This window comes from Ctenocephalides felis, unplaced genomic scaffold, assembly GCF_003426905.1.
Source record: "Ctenocephalides felis isolate EL2017-DRISC unplaced genomic scaffold, ASM342690v1 CF-g0.4_SCAFFOLD_01170, whole genome shotgun sequence".
Lineage (NCBI taxonomy): Eukaryota > Metazoa > Arthropoda > Insecta > Siphonaptera > Pulicidae > Ctenocephalides > Ctenocephalides felis.
In genome coordinates, this window is record NW_020537324.1 from 19368500 (window position 1) to 19391561 (window position 23062).

Below are 23062 nucleotides of genomic sequence, written 5' to 3' on the forward strand. Positions count from 1 at the left end.
ACCTATATATTTTGATCTCGATACATAAGTTAAGCCTACTTATGCAGGGAGCGAAAAATATAGGGCAAGGCAGAAGGACGTTATAATATTAAGCTGCAGAGTAAATTCAAGGAGAACATTTGTGAAATAATATACTAACAAAAATAATAAACAAAAACTTACGTAAGTGCATGTTGGCAGCGCGCAAATATAGATCAGCACCAGGAGGACCATGACGAACCATTCTCGTCTTCTGCCAAGGCGCGTGGGTACTCATCACAGAGAGCTGTGATCATTGCTTCTAATCCTCCAAAAGTGCTGTCCAAGCCCAAGGTAATCAGCATCAAAAAGAATCAAAAGAAGAGAATGGACCAAAAGACACTGCCTGACATGGTTGCTATAGCTTCGGGGTACACTATGAAAACTAAACCAGGGCCTTCCAAGCCAACTTGTTCGATCGATTTGTTTTGAACATGGGCCATGTACCTGGAAAAAAAGTATTATAAATCAATAAAAATTTAAAGCAGAAGCCAAAACACAGTTAAATATTCACTCTTGGTATCAAATTAGAAATTAGACAGAACCTGGTTAAATAATAAAAGCATAATTGGTAAAAAAATATAGTACAAAACTTCAACATCTTTCGAACACCTTTCGCTTGATTTGTATACAGTAAAACTTTGTGAGATTGGGACTCAAGAATACGATTTCAATTTAAATCATCATTTATCTATTTCATTTCCAATGCGACAACATAGGTCAGTTCAAACTTTTTACCAGTTTTGATGTAATTGCAAATTACAAGATAAAAACATAATATTATTAATATTTAATTTATAATGGGATAAATGTAATCTTTGTTATTGAAATTAATTTACAAACTATTATATGACAACGTATCATTGGATATCTTCTTATACTCGTACATAAAAATGAATCGCAAAATGTGTTGGTAAGTGCATAACTCAGCAACGCCAGGACCAATTTGTTCAATTCTTTTTTTAAAATCTTCGTTGAAGTCCAAAGATGGTTCTTACGGCGAGAAAAAATGAATAATTGCCGGGAAAACCCTAAAAACAGCCCTGTTCTTTTTCTCAAACAAACGTTTTCTAACTAAAACGTAGAATAAATTTGAGCTTTATTGCTATTATATAAAGTTATCACCTATTAAATTACAAGCACTCACTGTATACTCCTCCTAAACGATTATGCGGATTTTGATAAATCTTTCTGAAGTTTGTTAGGGAAATTTTCTAGGATGTATGTGATTATAAAGTACTGGGATGTATGTGCAAAATTGTAGAAATTAATGTGAAATATTGTAAAAAACGACATGCATTGAAACCAAATAAAAACTATGATCTTCCAAAAATTTCAATTCACATATAAATCTAGACAATATTAGAATATGTATAATTAACTTATGATTATGAATAAGAAAAATGAAATGTCTGATTGAATGATACACATATGAAGAGGATATGACAAATTAATTCACTTAAAATATGAAATTAAGTGTTAATCAGGGCAGATCCTATCTTTAATGCAGTGCATGCAAAATATACGAGTGCACGCCTTAGGGGGCGCCAACACAAGATTCGGGTATTAAATTTTCAATATAGTTTTTTTTCAATATATAATTTCTTTGCATCTTTTACTAATCTTTCCACAATATTTTTAAATTTCGTAAAAATTTCACTTTATAACAACAAATAGGAAAGTAAAGATGAATACATACAATTCGCCCTTCACGATATCGATTAGGAGAAGTTTAAGATGCAATTTTGGATATCTTAAATAATAAAAAATTAAATTAATTTAATCCAACATGATGTACCAGTGTTATGTTATGGTAATGGGTAGGTTAGACCGTTTAAAAGACTTCAATTTCCAATAAAATGTGGGAGTGATACTCATCACTTTATTTAAAGCAATTCTGCATTTAACATAGTTCATGTTATAAATGTATATGCATTTTGGCGTGAAGAGTAATTTAAAAAACAATAATTATTATTTTTAGGTAAACGGCAAATAATAGTATATTATATTAAAAAATTGTAGACATGGGTACAGGACAACGTCTGTCGGGTCATCTAGTTATTTAATAAAAAAATACAATTGATTACAGCTCTTGATATTGTCTAAATATTTAAATATTAATAAACCGAACCTAAAGATGTGTGTTCATTTAATTTTTCACACAATATAAAGAACATAGCATCTTAGCATCGTAATAACTTCCAGCAATCGTTAAATCTTATTACTATAATAATGTGTATATTATTTAATATAAATTTTGCCATTAATTAAATATTGTATAAATATTAAAAATTATGAAACCAGACTTAAAGAAGTGTACCATGTAATATCTATGGATTTAATAATCCTTTTCATCAGAGACTTAAGAAGTGTAGAACTTACCCAAGTACTGAAAAGATAACAAATCCAGCCAAAAAGCTCGTAAGACAATTGATACTGCTCGTTAAAATAGCATCACGATAGCAGTTGTTGTTGAATTTATTATACGAAGACAATGCCAGCAGGGTGCCGAATCCTGGTCCCAGTGAAAAGAAGATTTGTGAGGCGGCGTCTATCCAGACCTTGAGAAGTATTTAAAACAATATACCTTCGGCTTTTGTTTTTAAAGAATTAAATAAATGTTTGGAGCTAACCTTTGAGTTTTGAAGTTTGTGCCACTCCGGAGTCAAATAGTAACGGATGCCTTCAGCGGCTCCTGGTAAAGATACACCTCGGACGAGAAGGATTAGAAGTACTATATATGGGGCTAGAGCTGTTACCCAAACCACCTAATATAATAGAAAATTGAATGAATATAGTATAATTATATAATTGATTATAAATCTACGGCTCTAATGAAAAAAAAACCTCTGGCAAAAAATCTCGTTCTCATTATAACAGTTTGCCAGAAATGTTTACATAGTAATATAGAAATATGAGAAGGTATAAATCATTTGTTCGAAGTGTCATAATGAATTTCTAATATATTAAAACTATCTGAAAATGACTAAATAGTACTATATACGGAACTAAATATTTCAGAATATATAATGAGAAATCACCAAAATCCTAAAATATCAATAAGAGGATCTATCTATTATTATCCATAAATTAGAATAAAAAAAATCTAATGGAATGAAAAAAAATCTAATAGAATGGAAAGAAATACTATCAGTAGAATAAAAAAGTACTTCATTTTAACTATTTTTATATGTAAATATAAATTATCGCCAGATGGGCGGTCTTAAATTATTACTAAAAATAATTAATACAGTATGTTAGCTAAGATAGTTGAACGTATTAATATTGAAATTTCAATTGGCTCATATGCAAAATCACACATTTTTTTCTACTTTTGGTGCCACATTGTCCTGAATGATTTGAAACATCAAATAAATCACAAAGTTAGCAAATGGGATTTTCTTCGGAAAGTAAAAAATTGGAGAATTGGTAACAAATAATTTTTTGAGCTTATTACTCTATTGGAAACGCTTCTAGATCATTCTTCAAAAGATAGTCTTTATATTTAATTAGTTATATTTTCTACCTATAACAACAATTTCCCAATGTTTGTGATATTGCAAATATAGTCTAATAAATTCTATTTTTCTTATATAAATGTATTATAATTCTTGAAGATTTACGTGATTCTGTTACCATTTACATTTCAATCATTATTATTGGCTCGGTTCATTTAAGTAATTGAAGTTAAATGAGTTAATTTATGTATTTTTCCAGTAATTTGCTTTTCAACTCTTCGTTGTTGAATTCATTGACTTGTGAGAATTTATAGTGATTGTCTCGTTGATTACTTCGCCTACTTTATGCCTTTATCAAACCGTGAAGCGAATTCAATATAATATACAAACGGAAACTTTTATCTTTAGAAAATAATTTATCGGCAATTATATGAAATTGTTCATTAAAGGAAATAACTGAATAACTTTATGCCTGTAATGAAATTTTATTTGTAATAGTTAGAGAAAAGTTGTGATGTATTTTATTTTCTTATTTGAAGTTTAATCCTGATAAAATTTTATTTCTTTTGTTTTTATATATTAACGTGCAAGAATTAAGTATTGCTCATATGCGATCAAAATGGTTATATTTTTAATAAAAAATATATATCCTAGTATCACTTGATATTGCGGTTCGGAAAATAGCCACGAATAACCAGAGTAGACTACCTCCTAAAAATTTGAAGCTAAAACTACTGTTACTTTACTAAAAAATAGATGAGAAAATAAAGACGTCGAGAATTTCTATGCTATATAAATGAACAAAGGCTTAACTCAATCCATAATATTTTATAAAATGAGTTTTATACTATAGTATTAAATTTTTCACTAAAGCTCATATTTTGAGAAGTTTTCTTATAGAAAATGTTGATTATTATAACTAATAGTATATTTAAATTTTATCAAATAATAAGATATGTATAGAATAATAATTCGCAAAACCTGTTTTCATAGATTTTTTCGTACTTAATAACAATAGTTTCATATTCAAGGAGTACTCTAATTTCCATAAAAAAAAGCTAAATGTCTGATACATTATCAATCGAAGTTTGTTTAATAAATATTACATTATTATATTGATTTAAGTGCAATATTCAAATATTTTATGTTAGAATAATATATTCCTGTTTATAATATTATTAGGTTGGGTTAAATTATAAAATTAATTATAAAAAACTGCCAATATAATTTACTCTGTCAGAACAAAAATTCTAATTATGAACATATTTATTTCTAAAGAATAATATGATATAAATTACGATATTTAAGTACGATATTTAAATTTTTTTAAAACTAAAAATAAATATCAAACATTTTTAATAAAATAGTTCAAATTATTTAATAATATAGAAGTGTTTATATAATTCATATTGTTCTTATATAAAATATAATACATAAAAATAATTAATTAAATTTGAATAGAATAGAATACTTTCATCAAAATCTATATTGTAATTTCCTTTCGTCGACGTCTTTTCAAGCGCTTTTTAATTTTAATTTTTTTTAAGCCATTCGATGTAACTCGATGAAGCCTTGCTTTACTTTTTTGTCATGTTTTTTACAACGATTGTCCAAGACGTTTTTTCATAATCAAAAAAGTGCAAAATTTTTGCAAAAAATTTTATTCCAATTCGAAAAGTTTTATAACCGTCTAGTTTTTCGCAAAGATCGGCTACGCCATTTCTTATAATTAAATATTTATTTTCGTTTTTTTCGAAACTAACGTGGTCATAGAATCCATTGTCCAAAACTTAGAAGTTTGAGAGGCTATGTTCTAGGCAAATATCCAAATTTTTTTTAGTCCTACAAAAAGTGTTTGAATTTTAAAAATCATATTTTTTTCTAAATAGGTAAATATCAATTATTATTAATTATTTAACATGTCAAAAAGTTCTTGCATCTTCTATTTAAAATATTAAGTATGTCGAATAATGTTAGGATTATTAAGACGTGTTTTTTATAGTTTGTTCCACCACTATGAGAAAATTATGTTCTATACCAATGATTAGAAAATCTCAATTTACCTTTCCAGCACTTTTCACACCTTTCCAGAGCGAAAAATAAACTAAGACGAACACTCCAAAAACACAAAGGGCGAGGGATGGTTTGATAGGTCCCATCATATCAAGCCCATCTGAACGATATTTTTCTAGTACGTTGCGCCTGAAAGTCAATAATAAACGCATCAGTGATTTTTCATTAAATATTTTGTGTTTTTCAATGTTTTCACCTTGCATTAAAATTTATTTACAGCTGTCAAACAATGGTTTGACATTCAAGTTCTTTATCATGTGAGATGAAAGCATTCGAGACATATAGGCAAGATTTTAGGATATATTTATATTTTTTTTCAAAATTGTGTGTTTTGAAATTCTGACGACTTCTCAATATATTCACACAAATATATAAGTTATATATGTATTTTGTGCGTATTTTTAAAATTCTTTTTTTTCAATAATTTCACACAATATATAGAATATCTACATGTATTTTGTACAAGTAAATTCATTGCAGTAGTATATGCACTAATAAAATTAAATAGTGTAGGTACTAAGTTGTTTGTCTTATATAAAGTATTTTGTCAGATTTTGTTAAATTGGACTCACAAGGAACAATTGCAGAATTTTTACATTTGCTAATAATATTATAGTTTATAATAATTATTTTACTTGTGGCAATATTTTTGTAAAAGACATAGGTACGTTTATATCTAGCAAGGCATATCTAGTAGAGCATGAGAAATTTCTTCTTGGTTTAGCTCTGAAAAATAGTATAAAATAAGGAAATACGTTCTAAATCCATTTCTTCATAATCCTTCAGGATTAAAATTGTAAAAGTGCATTAACGAAGATATAAAATATTCATTAACAAGAAATTATTAAAAATGTCTTGATTTTAATTACTTTGCAGATCGACAGAAAAATCATTCGCGTCTTAGCTTTTCAAGATGAATAAAATTAAAAGCAATATAATTAAAATCAGTTATCGACTGTAACGCTGTATTGATAAAATATTATATTGAGGATTATCATAATAAACTGAATATTTTAAAATTCTGGGTTTAAAATATTTTTATAATTTGCAAGCCATATAATAGGGAGTATTTATTAGGAGTATTTTGAATTGAGTTAGGAGTATCATATGAATACTTTTGCTTACTTTGTCTTAACTTTTAAGGCTAAATTAGAAAAAATGACATCGTGTAATCTCATAAATCAAAAATGAATATGAATAATTAATAATAATGAATAAATTCACTTCACTCAATTATTAAATTTCATGACTTTAAATATAAAAATATATTAAATTTCTATTTTGATGGATATAACAATAATTTGAAGAAAGAAAATTTATCTGTTTTTATTTATATTGTTTTAGTTTAGTAAGATACATATGTTTCAGTATTTTTGTGGTTTTCTGGGTAATCTGATATCATGCAGCATATTCATTTTAATTAAAAAAATTGGATTAAAAATCTGAATCCAATAGAAAATAACCATTTAAACGCATACAAAGTTGATAAAATGCTTTGTAGCCTAATAATATGATTTCTATTGCAAGCAATATATTTGTACAATTTATTTTGCAGAAATAGAATAGATTAAATTTTGAATAGCATGAAGTAAAAAATTAAAACATTCTAGAGCATCTTTGGTTTACTTAAGTTTTGACATATGATTTTGTATCATCACTGATACAATAAAATACAAACTTAAAATACATTATTGTAAGTATTTATTACATCAAACTACCAGTCATTGTAAATCAATAAGTTTTATTTTTCACTTGAGATCATAAATATGAAGTGAAAGCAGTTTTTTGGGGCATGGCTGCATAAAATATTTGATGTCAAAAATACTGATGGTACATCTAGAATAGAACAACTACAGGTTGCCCTCTTAATAAGCCACACGCTAAGTATGATGTCAAAAAAATTACCTACTAAATATCTTCGTAATATAGAACGATGACAATTAAAAAAACATCAGTGAATGTAGTTGTAATAAGTAACTATAATTTGATTATATTTTGGAGAAAAATAAGGTATAAATCAATTATACGAATACTAAGCATTTTCTAATGGTTTGTGAAAAATATAGTCACAAGCGCATATAAAATAAATTCCATATTTTATTTGGAATAATATATAATATATAATAATAGATATAATAATAATAAATATAGAATAATATATAAATAAAAAATATATTTATTACCACTTCATAATAAATAAAAAATATCATTTATTACTTACTCAAAGAACTCGGCGGCCGGGCTGGTGGAGTTTTCCAATTGGGGATTAGTGACCGGGGTGCAGAACGGCGTGTTCCAGCTGTTCCCGCATTTCGTCCAAGGCAATTCCGAGTTGAAGGATGCAAACAGATAGTAAACTGCCCATCCTATGATCGTGTTGTAGTACATTCCCATGTATATGTCAATCAGACAGATCGCGTAGCCCACACCTGGAAAGCGATTCATTAAGAATATTGATGGAATTTTCTGCTATTAGTTCTGATTAGCATTCATCTTTGGTGTATCTGGTCGAGTGGTCGGTTGTGTTTATAATTCGAACGCAGAATTGATGAATATTGTTAAATTATGAAATGTGCAGAGGATTGGATTAAATTCATTATATTTCAACGTTCAATATATACAAAGAATTGAATTATTTTAATTATTTATTATGTATCATGAATAATTTAGGTATTGCATGTGTGTATGTGTATGTATATTTGTATACATACACATACACACATAAACTGTCATAAAATAATTAGATTTTTTTATTTCATGTAGATATTACGAGCATTTATGTGCAACCTAGGGCTTTAGTCGAATGATTGAATGAGCTTTTCGAAGAAACTTGAAAAGTCACTTTAGTGCATTTTTTATCTTATAAGTTTATAATATAATTACAAAAATAATTTGTATAATACATGGTCAATATTTAAATGACACTTTCAATTGAATGTACATGCCATGAAGCAAATAAATTGTACTAGATTTATTCTAATAATAATCTCTTAAAAAAGTCATAGACTTCATGTAGTTTATGTAAAAATATTAACTTTTTTCACTCACTTCAATCTCGAGAAAAAGTCATGGATTAACAAATACGATTTACATACTTTTAAAAAATAAATGATTTCTCTGAAATATTTCTTGTGGCTTTAAGAGTTTAAATAATTTAAATTCATAGTTTAACAAAAAGTCTTAATTCTTGAAGCAATTTTGTCATTATTTTTATAGTAAAAAATTAATGAATATTTACCACAATAACAATGATCACAGTTTCGCCAAAGCTTTAGGTTGCACGTTGCACTAAAAAGCTCATAATGACTAAATTATAATACGATCTATATTAATTTTTCTAATACTGATTTTATAATTAAAAGCAACATTGCCTAAATCTCAATGTCATTCTTACTCGAAATCATTTGTAGATCTACATTTTCAAGTAATCAGTATTCCGACTATCACAACTACTTGATATCAGGCTATTTGAAGTGGGTATCAAACTTGAAACTAAGATAAAATTCTTATATATCTTTGAGAAAAAAAACAGAATTTTTAACGCTTGTGCCAATTCCTCTGTTTTATTAGGAGAGTTATATAGAAAAGTGGTTAAAATTAAACTCTCTACTTTACGATTCTCAATGAGGTACTTTGCAAAGAAAACATTCCGGTATTTAAACAGCTATCACTAAGTCAGAGCAGATTTGAACTGAGGCTGGTGGAAAAAATTAAATAGACATATCTCATCATAAAAAATCAAATAATCCGAGAAAAAGAATGTGCGATTTTATATACAATTACATAATAATAATAATAATAATGCCCTAGAGCAGGTCTGTAAGCTTAGTTAAACTTCGACGCAATTTAGGAAAGAATAGCGAGAGAGGTATTCTATTGCCATTTCACACCGCAGTGCCCAAAAAAGGGCAATTTTCAATTGGAAACATATTTTTGATCTATGTATCAAGTGAAAATGGGCATCGCTGCTGCACGATATTAGATTGAACTTGCATTACGCCATTGAAGACATACAATCACATACATGATTATATAAAAGGCTATACATCAATCTAAGAATGTATTAAAATTATACATTTCAAATGCTTGCATGATGATGTGCAACTTGATAAATACACATGTGTATTCTTTAGTATCTTGCAAAAGTCTTTAAAATTGAACTTGAAGGATACTAAAGAATATTTTGTTAGAAACAAAAATGGTGTAAAATGAAGGTATAGACTCATAGCCTTACATTTTGATGAAATATTCTGATTGACTACTTAATTAATAAAAAACACAATAAAAATTAATTTAAAATTACACATTTATGGAAAAATTATGCACTATGTTTGATACAATACAGGTGGTATAGGGTGCTAATGTATTGTTTCCATTTGCCAATTGCGTTGCACTACAAATATTTGCCAACTTTAGTTTTAAATATTATTAATTTTTTGTACGGAAAGTTATATTATAGCAATCGCAAAAATATCGAAAATAAAAAATGATATTTACAAATATTTACGATTCGTAAGTTCTGAACATGATAATTCAATTTTTGAGAGAACGGAGCGACTAATTTGAATGATTCATATAACATTTTTTTTGTATTGTTGAAATGAAGAAATTATTAAATAACTATTATTTCCGAATATTTTCTAGTTTATTTCCGAATATTAAAAAAAATTCAAAAATTTCAAGAGAGTCATTTTGTTTTTCAAAAATTTCAAAAAATTCTCACAAATCATATTTTTCAGTTTTGAAAAATTTAAAGCTCTTTTTATTAAAATTAAGTTTTCGGTACGGGAAGTTCCAGCAACTTGCCATGCACCACTAGTTTTCCAAATCGATTTGAAAAAGGAATCTTGGTCAATTCTAAGACTTCAATTTTAAATTTGTATCTACAATGTGTCCTTTTTCTATCGTCAGTACCTCGCAATCCGTGACAAGGCAAAGGACGCTCGACTTACACATAAAACAGACAGTCCGAGTGGCTCGTGTTTACTTTGTCGCGTTGCACAAGGAACGAGATGGGAAATTTTCACTTTGTGATTCTTCACAAGAGATACAGAGAGGACAGAGAATACAAGGAAAGTGAAAAGAAACGTGCCAGGAGAAGTATCATGAAAGGAAATGAAGATATTTCTTGTATTTAACTTTTTTTCAACAAACTTTTCTTGGCTTTTGCCAACTAAACGTTATGAGTTTAGAAGAAATTAATTGCTTTTCGATTGTGTATAATGATTCTAACAAAATTTCATGAGCTGTTGTGCAACACTTTATACTAAGTAAATACTCATTGTCAGTAAATGATGCATTTGTAATATAAACTAATAGTTTATTCATCTATGATTAAAATGTTAAAACAAGTATTATTAGAAATTTTATATTTAAATAACGTGTATAATCTATATTGTATGTGTATTATATATTACACACCCTTATAATTTCTCTAGTTATCAATCGCACATAAAACGGTAAAGAAGTAAAATAAATTTGCGGATAAAAATAATAAAACTAAAAGCGTCAGTACCATAGTCACTACCAAAAAATTGGTAATTAAAAACTTATTAATGATAAAGATTAGACATATAGAGGGTATGCATTTATAAGAGCATGAAAGTAGAGTTTAGAAGTAATTTAATATAATTTTGACTTGATTTAATAAGTACATATGTATGCATATGGCTAATGTTTTGCTCATACTGCCAATAAACTAACTAATGAAAAAAATCTCCTTCATAATATTGATATTTTTATAAATTAACAAATATTTGCAAAAAATTGATAGTCTCATTTTCTTCTAACAACTAATTTTGAATTGAAAATAAAAGTGGTAGTAATTCAAATTTAGGTGTAAATTAAATTAATTTACTTAAATTTTACTTGAATTTTATTAATTTAGCAAATCCTATTATTGCTTGCAATCAAAATCCTTAAGTATTATCAAAGTATTGAATAGTTTTTATGCTTTCAATATTTGATAGTTATATATTTGACTACAAATTTATCCACTGGAACTCCGATTTGCATGATTTTCATACTCTTGATATCATATGTATATAAATGTTCAGTTATTAAATTATAACCTTAAATTAATATAGATTCTGTTACCACACTATTTGGAAATTTTGAATAGAATCCGACGTTAAAATTTACTCACTACCGAAACGGAAACAGGTTTCTTCCATACAAAACCAATATTTTAATATTTGTGTTTTAATCTCAATATAGTGTTTGAATAAGATTAAATCGTCCAGTATATTTCACAATCGATTGAAAATATAATAGTGTTCACGAATAGTTACACACTATTCAAATCTCTGAAAGTTTCCATGAACTTTCACGTGATTCTTGCCTGAAGGAGCGGATTAGTAAATAGATACATTTTGCAGAGCTAGAGTTATGGAAATAGATGATAGATGTTTGAAGCCGTGAAATATATCGATGCAGTTGATTCATTATACTTTAAAAATACATATAAATTTGATTCATTTTATAATTACTTAGGCGCATATAGGTGTTGATTCAAAAATATGTTTTTGTAAAATGTCATAATCCACTCATTAAAATAAACTATCAAAATTATCCATAAATATAAATATATTTATTTTTGAAGTCATCAACTACGTACAATGTTATGTTACATGAAAGAATACCAAGTTTTTCTAACCTTTGAATAAATATAAATTAAAAATAAAAACAAAAGTCATGATTGATAAATTTTTCGATAATAAAAACTGGAAACTAGTGGTGTATGGCATCGTGCCTTAAGGCAAATCGCTGCAACTTTCTGTACCGTAACGAAATGATTAAGGAATATTAAATGTTTTCAAATAGAGTATTATAAACACTCTAACTTTATTAATATTTATAAGAATTATATAAACTGAATTGCAAAGTTAAAATTATTTGTTTAAAGTATATTAACATAATTAAAATTAAAATCTGAATTATTTTCGATATACAAAAAAAAATTTTTTTGAAAAAAAAAATTAGAAACAAAAATTTTTTTTCCGAAAACAATTATTTTGTTGAAGCAAGCAGAAAGTTCTTTGAATAATTCAAATCGGATGCTTAGTTCTCTCAAGAACTGACATTTTTTGCACATTTAGCTCTGTATCTTCGAAATGGCTGGACCTGCCTTTGCTAAAAACTAATCACCTCTTTTCCCAATCATTACAAATTGAATGTATTTTAGATCATTCAAATCGGATACTCAGATACACCATTCTCTCAAAAACTCGATTTGTATTTTCTGCACTCTTTGTTCCGTATCTCCATAACGGCTGGACCTGCCTTTGTCAAAAACTAATCCGCACATTTCCCTATCAATAGGAATCGAATGTTTTTTGAACCATTCAAATCGGTTGATCCGTGCGCCCGAAAACGTGGACGAAAAGATGCAGTCATACAAAATACACAGACTCCTCCATTTTTTCTGAGGTATGCCAATATGTTCAAAAACCTTCAAAACGTCGAGAAATGCAAAAATATTCATTTTCGATTTTCGGCCCGGATTTAAAAATGTAATTAAATCATTTTTAGCCATAAATAAAAAAAATATCTCTACTTAATTCTCACAAACGTGATTTTATGTAAATAATATCGCAAAACGTATAGATATATCAAATATAGATTTGTGAACTTTATTTGATATATCTGTATAGATAACTACTAGAATGACAGTTACTATAGTATTGCCAGAAAATATTTTGTTAAAGCGAATGTCATTTTTATGAATCAAATTGAGTATTCTAAATAAAATTATTATGTTTTTCTACATCACTACATATCTCTAAAAAAGAGTAACTAATCTGGCATGAAAATTCATTAAAAATTGAGTAATATAATAAGAACTACAGGAAACATTCCGTAGTACTAGTAGTTATAGTAGGTACTATGAAAGAATTTATTAGGGCCAATAATCTTGTCATGGCTTAAATCTCAAATGCTAACTAAGTTTATATATTTCTGCAATACATTCTATATATCACTATAATAAATATCTAAATAGTAACTAACTATATCAATTACATTTACAATTAAATAATTGAAAAACCTAAGATTAAAAATTTAAAAAACATAGGCATAAAAAGTCATATAAAAATAGAGTAAAGTATTAGAAGTTTTTTGGATAGGAAGTTACTCTTAATATTTTGAATGATATTATATCGAAATTGCTAATAATCGAAGACCTATCTATCACCCCCAATCGGACTACGTAGCGAATCTGTGTATCCGTAAAGTTTATTCAGCATCTCGTGGTCGCGCCGGCTATCGTCACGTTCTTCGACGTTCGATTGACACCATCAGGATAAAAACACGAGCATCGTCTTTTTACAACTGTCGCAGTTTTACTATTAATTCTTCTTTCTTGACACGATTCTAGGGCACGTGGAATTCTTCGTAAGTTTTGTCGCCATGAGAAAGTATCTTTGTTTATGAAGAGAGTGCATCGTTATAAACTTCTCGTAATTATTGAGATTTAATTGGTGCGAAGAAATAATAAATTTTATAACTGAACTTATATTCGTTGTGATGGATACAGATCCTAAAATTTAATAATTTGTAGTAATAATTGTTTGAATTTAAGCGTATTTGAATTTGAGAAATTGACTTTGAAATTTTTATGAGTATATAAGTTATAATGGTGTCTCGATGAGTCGAATAAAAATTCTTAAAAATAATTTGGTTAAATATTGATTTCTAAATAGAAAAGCCATAATATATATTAGGGTGGTCCTTAATATTGACATTTTCAAATTTCCTTGCTTCCAAGGGCTCAAATGGTTCCAAATTGATAAAAAACAATTCTCTAAAAGTTTTAGCTCTTAATATTGTCTTTTAGATAGTGCGCAATTATATCAAACTTCGTATGGAAATAGCATGGAAACAATTTTGAAAATTAAAAAAAAGATTTAGGTATAATTTAGCGGCAAATGAATTAAAAGTAAAAATTCGTGTCATTTTTTACTGAAAATTCGACGCTCTGCAAAATTTTTGAAAATTTTTTCATGCAATTTCCATACAAAACTTTGATTGAATTGCGCTCTATCTAAAAGGCAATATTAAGAGCTAAAACTTTCAGAAAATTGTTTCTAATCAATTAATTTATTATTTTTTCTATTTATTAATTAATGGAACCAATTTGAGCCCTTGAGAGCAAGGAAATTCAAAAATGTCCATATTAAGGACCACCCTAATATATATATATATATATATATATATATGTATATATATATATATATATATTTATATATCACAGTTTTATGATTGGAAAGAATATTATCTTAGCAAATATTTTATATGGCAGGGCGGGGCACAAAAGTCTAGTTTCACATTAAGTAATTTTACTTCCTGAACCGAATGAACTACATCATAACACATAACGCGTATCAAACAAACAACTATCGAACTATGTTTAGTAAAATTCTCAGTGAATTCTTAATTTTTAGCTATTTCTCTAAAATTGGTCATCTGTCCCTTTTTACCTATAGACTGGGTAAAAAGAGACAGCCATCGGGCGAATAGATACAATGTCTTATTTTCAATTTTTAATAGAATTTCACGAAATAATAGCAATATTTATTCAATGTGAAATAATAGCTGAATTATTTTATTTATTTATTCAATGTGAAATAAAATTTTGTGTGCACATTTTTTATTATAATAGCATTTTTAAAGTATATAACCCCGATCTGGTATTCCATCAGCACAGTTGGAAATACTATTTATTTAATTCATCTTTTGTAAAATAGCTTTTTCATCTTGGTTTATTTTTTATTTACTATTTTTTAATGTTTACACTTTTGTCAGAGTGATTTTATGTTCAGCTGGTCTTTTTTACCCCACCCACATGTAAGCTTTCATAGAGGTTATATGAAGAAACTGTGAAATATATCTTGAAAATAACAATACATCTTATGAACTAAACAACTAAAAAAATATACATAATAATTATATTCAGGTCTCGTAAACTAAACAACAGTGCTTCACAATCAATAAACTAACAACAAAATAAAATGCTTTTCTTATGGATTTTCAAGCATTTCTGTTGATCTCCTGATGGCGACGTCGTAAGAATCAAGGTAAACGGCATTTGCCCCCTTCTTTCAAATATTGTTGTTAAAAAATTCCGAACTTTATTTGTGCTTAAGATATCGGTAGTGGACCTTTTAACCAGCGGACCCTTAAAACCCGCTCTCGCTTTTATACATACATATTTATATAAAAATATATAAACATACATTGAATAGAATATAAATTTTATATCTCAGAAATAAATTACGACCTAATAAATGCATAATGGTTGCGATTGAATTTCATAAAGTCATTTTGCTTGTGCAGTTTCAACAAGTTTAACTCGAAGTCAAACATTCAAAGTGAAAGGAATCAGAAAATAAACGTCTGAAGTGATGCGATTGAATTTAAAGTTTCGTTCTCATCTATTCCATTTAGGGAAACCATTAAATTGAACTAGACTGTAAATATTGGCAGAGACAAGTGCGCAGCTTCAGCTAACTTGTACACGTTGGGTATCTGTCTGAAATTTTCATGGCTTAAGATTAGATGTTTCAGAATATAGTTTTTTTAAGTTATAATGTAGGTTTAAAACAATATTTTGTTAAAAAGTAAAATGCCAAATTGTAATATAATTATATAGCTTGAAAAATAACAAAAACAGTCACGAATGTGCACTGAAAATTTCATACTTGAATTGAAATGAATGTATTTTTACTAAAGCGTCGTCTCAAATATTTAAAACTAATTTAACTAAATACCGAATATGAATTCAATAATTTAATAATCTTTATGTATTATTAAACAGCTTTAAATATAAGTCAAGTAGAATTGTACATCGATACAAATGCATTATTGCTGTCTCAAATATTTCAAAATATAAGGTCTAACTAAACAATGATTAATTAATTCTAAGTACAATTAAAGCTTTTTATAAAAAGAAAAAACAGTCAAGTCAGTGTAGTGAAAATTTCACTATGAAAACTAATTAAATGGTGATCTTTGATTCTAAGAAAAATAAAATGATTGCCGACAAGACAAACAGTCAAGTATGTATAGAATTTCTTACTTCTTTACTGAAATAACATTTCAAACTATAAAATCTAATTAAATGATTTTGCATGTACAATTGAAGCGTTTTTTTATTTTTCATGTTGCTCTATAAAAGGATTGCAGATAATACAAGTTACCTGATACCACAGCTAGGTTTAGCTCAAAACTGTATATAAATTGGATTTATTAACTTCCCGTAGGGCAAGTTATAGTAATCGCAAAAAAATCGAAAATGAAAATTTTTATATATCTTTACGTTTCAGAGGTTTCTGAATATTCTGGCATACCTTAGAAAAAATGGATGTATGTGTGCGGATACAAATTTTCGTCGACGATTTCGGGAACACGGATGAAGCGATTTGAATTTTTCAAAAAACATTCGATTCGTATTGATAAGGAGACGTGCTGATTAGTTTTTGGCAAAGGCAGGTACAGCCGTTCCGAAGATATGAGGCAAAAAGTGCAAAAAAATATTTCAAAATGAATTTTTCTTCAAAAAGTTTTTTTTTCAAAAAAAAAGTAAATTTTTGTCAAAAATTTATAGTTTCTCAAAAATCTAATTTTTTCAGAGTAAATATTTTTCAAAAATGTTAATCTTTTTAAAAAAAATAATTTTTGGTACGGGAAGTTCCAGCAATTTGCCTTAAGGCACGATGCCATGCGCCTCACTAGTTTTTTTTTTATTATTTTCATACTTATGCAGACTCAAAAATATATTTTTCGTCCTATATCATTCATCCACTTCAATTGTTTCTATGTGTTTGATATAGGTCCGTATTCAAACATTCTATCAGAATTTTCCATAGATATAAATCTATTTCATTTTTCTGATTCATTGCCTGAAGCAGATAGAATACCTATATAGGATCAACAATTTTTGCATAGTAGTTGTAATATATTTGTTTAGAAACACATTTCATGCGGCCTCTACTTCAATTGTATCACTGTTGAGAATATATTGTGAGATGGAAATTTCAGCTCTTTTCTTGATACTTAAGCTATTTTGTACTTTTTAGAATTTGACAATTAAAAGATTCTTTAAAATATTGTTATGGCAATGGGTATAATAAATTGTGAAAACATGGCTTTTGAGGAAGCACAATGGTTGACTAATTATAATACTAATGACTCTAATATATATGACAGGAACCAATACCGAGTAAAAGCTTTCTGTTTCACTTGCAAACATATTTATCATCTATATTTTCAAGTGAAAACCTATATGAATACTGCTTGACATCAGACTGCTCGAGTCAGTTATTGAACCTGGGTCCTTAGATTCAAATTCCGTAGTTTTAACCACTTACTCACGTGCGAGCTCTTTGAAAAGGTAACAAATTTTTACGAAAGCATCAATGAAATTGTAACATTAAATTTGTAGAATGTTAATTTGATCAAGTTGCATCCAAACAAACCTTGAAATCAAAAGGTTTAATCTGCTCTCTCAGATTATTAATCCGTCTGTGGTATTAATTAATTAATGCAATTACCAACATCTGCCTACGGCATTTCTACTTGTTTAATTGGGAAATTTTATGTATCCTAGAAGCACTTGTATCAATAAACGGCAATAGAGACAATAGAAATTACAAATTTAATTAAGAGTCGTTGATTAAATATTATTTAATAACGGAGTGAAGATTCATGAATACTCCACTTGATTAATATCGCTGAGCTTATAAAACCGACTTGGGGTTATAGACTCTGTTCTGAATCTATTATATGTATTTATTTAGAATAAGCAAATAGCTTTTCGTCGTAGATGTTTGATTTTCCACCGTATAGTAACCCTCTAAATCTAAGACGACAACATGTAAGACTAAGAAATACTTTTCATGGGAAATGAATTTTGGTATTTACATAAATGCTACAAATATCTCCTAAAAGAGTTTTGATTTCTGGATATTGACTTTTTGGTAAGAAATATTGCTGACATATTTCAGATAGTATTTGTTTAAGTCCAAATGGAACTAGAAAGTTCAAGGTTTCTTATGAGGCATTTTTTGCTTGTAAAAAAACTTCCAACAAACCAACAATAATTTAGAATTTGTAACTTCTTCAATGGACTAAAAATTATCAAGTAGATATTCATTGAGACAAGGCAATATTTGATTTTCCACAATATTTAGTTAAATTTGCTTCAACATTTTTCTCAAGAAATATTTATAAGTCAATATGTTTTAATAAATAGACAGAGATATGTTTTACTAAATCGACAGAGTATTACGAAATCTACTCAGCTTATGAGATTCTTCCTAAATTGCCACCTCTAATGCAAATCTCGTCGGGTGAGAATCGAGAACAGTTTGTCTGAGCTTTTGTCTTGTACAGAACTAACGTTTTATCGAACAGCCACTCGCTTTTAATGGAATAAATAACATCAATCCGTCTTGCCCGCTCATTTCAGATTCTGCTGCGAAATAAACAGTTCTGCAGAAAAACCATTAAGTACGGGAGAGTCTCACACCCCGAGACAAAAGGAAATAAATATGAAGTCAGTAGTGAAAAATTAGATAATTTAAAAATTTTACTAATACTCAAAAGAACATTATCAAAATTAAACCACTTGTTCACCGTAATTTTGCGATAAAAAGATTTATACTCGCTTAAATAATACGTGTTAAATATAATTCAATTAAAGCATCTATTAACTCTACTCATATCCGAAAAGATAAAATAAATTTCCTTTTCAATTATATCTCCAGGTTCAAATGCATTTCATTATTTGCATTAGAAACCTGCCGTATTTTCTTCTACATTTGTTTTTGCTCATGACAAGAGGATTTAAATTCAGGCAACTGTACATATGGATAAAAAATAATTGGTGAAAATAGTTTCTAGTAGAAATATTTTTACGAGAAAAACATTTGAAAAGAGGCTAAAAGATGAGTCAAAGAATAAAATTTAAAGTTAGAACAATTGTTTCAAACTATATGCATGAAGGATATGATACTATAATAATCAATTGCATCCTTATGTCATTTACATGTTTGTATAAACAATCAGACTTCTGTTTTCTCTTGTTCTAGCAAAATTTTGATAAGGTTTTTTTAGATTAATATTTAATATTAATACTCATCTGAATTTTTACAAAAAAAATCAGAGCAGTAACATAATAATAATTAGAAAAATGAGATAAATTTGAGGATGTAGGGGGAAGTCCCTTAGACTTAGTGTCCGGTGCTAAGGGACAGACATGCTCGTTCATTTGATGGTACCTACTAAAATGTTTAAAATATCTAATATTATTCTGCCATTTTATGGATAATAATCAAGTACTACTTTTATCATTGAATGCCACTCAAAGGTAAATGCATAAATATAGTAGAATTACTTCCATTGATATTTAGGTGATACCGTGATTTTGCGATAAAAAGATTTATACTCGCTTAAATAATACGTGTTAAATAGAGTGTCCGTCATTAGGTGCCGTCCGGCGTTACGGGACTTCCCCTACTTAATGTAAACTGCCTGATTCTATTAGTAATAACATCGATAATTTACGCGAATGGAGGATGCTTTTTTTCTGATAATTTTAACTTAGAATGTATGTAAAAAACTTGGTCGATCCAATTAAAATTTCAATGATATCTTTGATTTTGTCGATCTGCGTATTATTATTTAATTGAGGGTTTTTGAAAAAATATTAACTTAAATTTAACAAAAATCAAATCATGCTCCGAAAATTTTATTAGCTAATTATTGTGATATATTTCATTCTAATATAAATAAGATTTGAAATAAGAAGCAAAAAATGGCAAGCATTATTCAAGAGTTGATTGGTTTATTGATATGGAAAATGACTGCGGTATTGATACAAATGCACACATTATCGTCAAATAAATCAATTATCATATACATTTACATTGCACAATTTTAATCTTTTAGTCATACGTCTTTTCATCTCGAGATCAATCGACATATGAATATCTTCAGATTAATAAAGAATAATACAATATGAGATAAGTTGTACCTACTGATTTAATGGGATACTAAAGTTGAGAGATTATAGTAGACTAATTATTTAATTTTAAAATATTCTATAAAATTAATTTTGGTTCGAATAGTGACCACATATTAAAAGTCCTAAAAGCACTTGTGATGTTAATTTTTGACATGCCTTGTTTAGATGCGAATCTAAAGGTTGTCAATTATATTTGAAATATTTTTCATTAGAAATTTTCTATTACTTATGATATAATTTTGGCAACTTTATGCAGCAATACCGGGAAAGAATAATTTCACTAGCTAGCATGTTTCACATTAAATAAAAATGGACCTTACGGATATAAACCCCGTACTTCATGATTAAGAAGCCAGGCGCTTTCCGCAGAGCTAGAAGAACTCTTGTAATGATGTTAATGAAAACAAAATGTAACAATAGTCAAAAGAAGAGCAAATATTTTATCAATTAATAAACTTTTGCCATCGTTTCATCACTTATGTAGTCCATTTTGTACAGAAATGGCATCAGTATTATCCTGAAGATGATCTAAGCGCCGAATGGCAGTTTCGTGACACGCGTGCGGATCGCTATTCAAATATCTTATCAAATAAACGCCTAACTTCGTTTGCTCCACAATCAGACCTAATGGCAGCGAAATCGTAGAATTAGCAGCTCCGACACTCCATTCCACTCCAAGGTTCGCGAATCTTATTCAATATTTGCATTCGTACTCTACATATTTGACAAACGCATATATCTACAATGGCTTAATTAATATGCATTTGCTTCAGTTTATAAAGGAAACATTTTAGAAGAAATTTAAATCAGTGATGGATTAACTATACCAAATTATGTATAGATAGACTATGATTCATAGTATATGATGGCACTATTGTACTCCAAATGAATAATGCTTTTGCATTTTACTATTGTGCTTATCATTTTACTATTGACTTATGCATTTTACTTGCTAACTTAACATTGCATTTTACTTGCTTAACTATTGAATAAGATATAGCACTTTAATGTGATAATAAAATTAATTTCAAGAAATTGATGAAATTCGTTTTTTTAAGTATAGAGAAGAATATTTTATGTCAAACCAAACAGTTACTTTAAAATTTTGAAAAGAAATGTTTATCTAATTCTATATTTAGAACAGAAAATATTCATGATTTCCAGTTTTGTTTTGAATAAAATTGCAATTACTATTTATTTATAAATTCACATTTTTTCAATTTAGTTTCTTAGAGTTTAATTAAATCTGGCTATATGACTAAATACATTTTTAGGAGGAAAGAAGTGGTCGAAATTCTAAGGCATTTTCTTGAAATTTTCAAGAAACTTCATAGGATTTTATTTCATTTTATGAATAGGCAATGTTTAACACAAACAATACTAGAAGAAAATATCCCACCAGAGGCACAAAAATTACTTTCTTTCAGTGATATAAAATTTTGAATATTGACATACCCTAACTAATAATTAATACATTTAAACTCACATATAGGAAGGTAACATTAATTGATAAACATTAATCAATAAGTTTTTGATGAATGTTTATCTTTTTGGCAGATAATCGGATTTGCTAATTTTATGTTATCTTGACATTTCAAGTCATTCTAAACTATTTGACACCAAAACTGTAAGAAGTATGTGTGCGTGTGTGTACGCCAAAATTATTGCTGGTTTATTTGAGAAAACTGTCTATCTCAATGCTTTTTGTCTTATCTAATTTGATAATCATATTTATATTTTGATAAAAAATTAAGGTTTTTATGTAATTCCCAAAAATAGTTAAATTCATAGTATTTTTGTGTTTATGCAAAAAAATTTCAAAAGCGTTAAAGTCTTTTATTCTACGACTGTAATCTCATCTAGCAATCAATAGTATATGGAATTATTTATATCTTTTGGTAAATTGATTGATTTTTTTTCTTATTCTAACCAAATATTACATATATGAAATCAATACAAACTCAAATATCACTTGCCGAATAGTATTCATGAACAAATTAACAAACATGTATATTAATAATCAATAGTACACTTAATCAATAAGAATTAATGTCAATTCATTTGATAAAATTTGCTACTTTTTATTACAAAAATATAATTTTCGCTTTTACTTTTGCAAGCAAGCTCTTTTCGTAGTTCATCAAATTTAATTTTTTTTTAATTTTTCGAAAGAATACGTCGACGTAAGGTGTAATATTGGTTCATACACATACTTTTGCTAATTTGATGTTAAATTATTCAAAATGACTTGATACATCAAATAAACCTAATTAGCAAACAGAATTTTCTGACAAAAAACTTCATAGTCAAAAAATTAATAAACATACAATTTATTTTAAGATGAAAATTTCAAAACTATGAAATACAAGAAGTTAATAATTCACCTGTATCTATCTTACCCAACTATTTTGTGAACAAAGGAGTATTAATTAATACAAACAGGTAATGCCATCACGATTGTTTGGAGACTGAATGGGGTGCAAAGTTTTCA

At 27.7% G+C, this 23062-nt stretch overlaps 1 protein-coding gene and 1 pseudogene across 1 annotated transcript in view; one reads left to right on the plus strand and one right to left on the minus strand.

The window, feature by feature from the left end:
* The window catches only part of LOC113365779, a 9550-nt pseudogene extending 1556 nt beyond the window's left edge, over positions 1-7994 (minus strand).
* The window catches only part of LOC113365865 (sodium-dependent serotonin transporter), a gene marked incomplete in the record, with an annotated part of 141604 nt that overhangs the window by 55962 nt on the left and 62580 nt on the right, over positions 1-23062 (plus strand).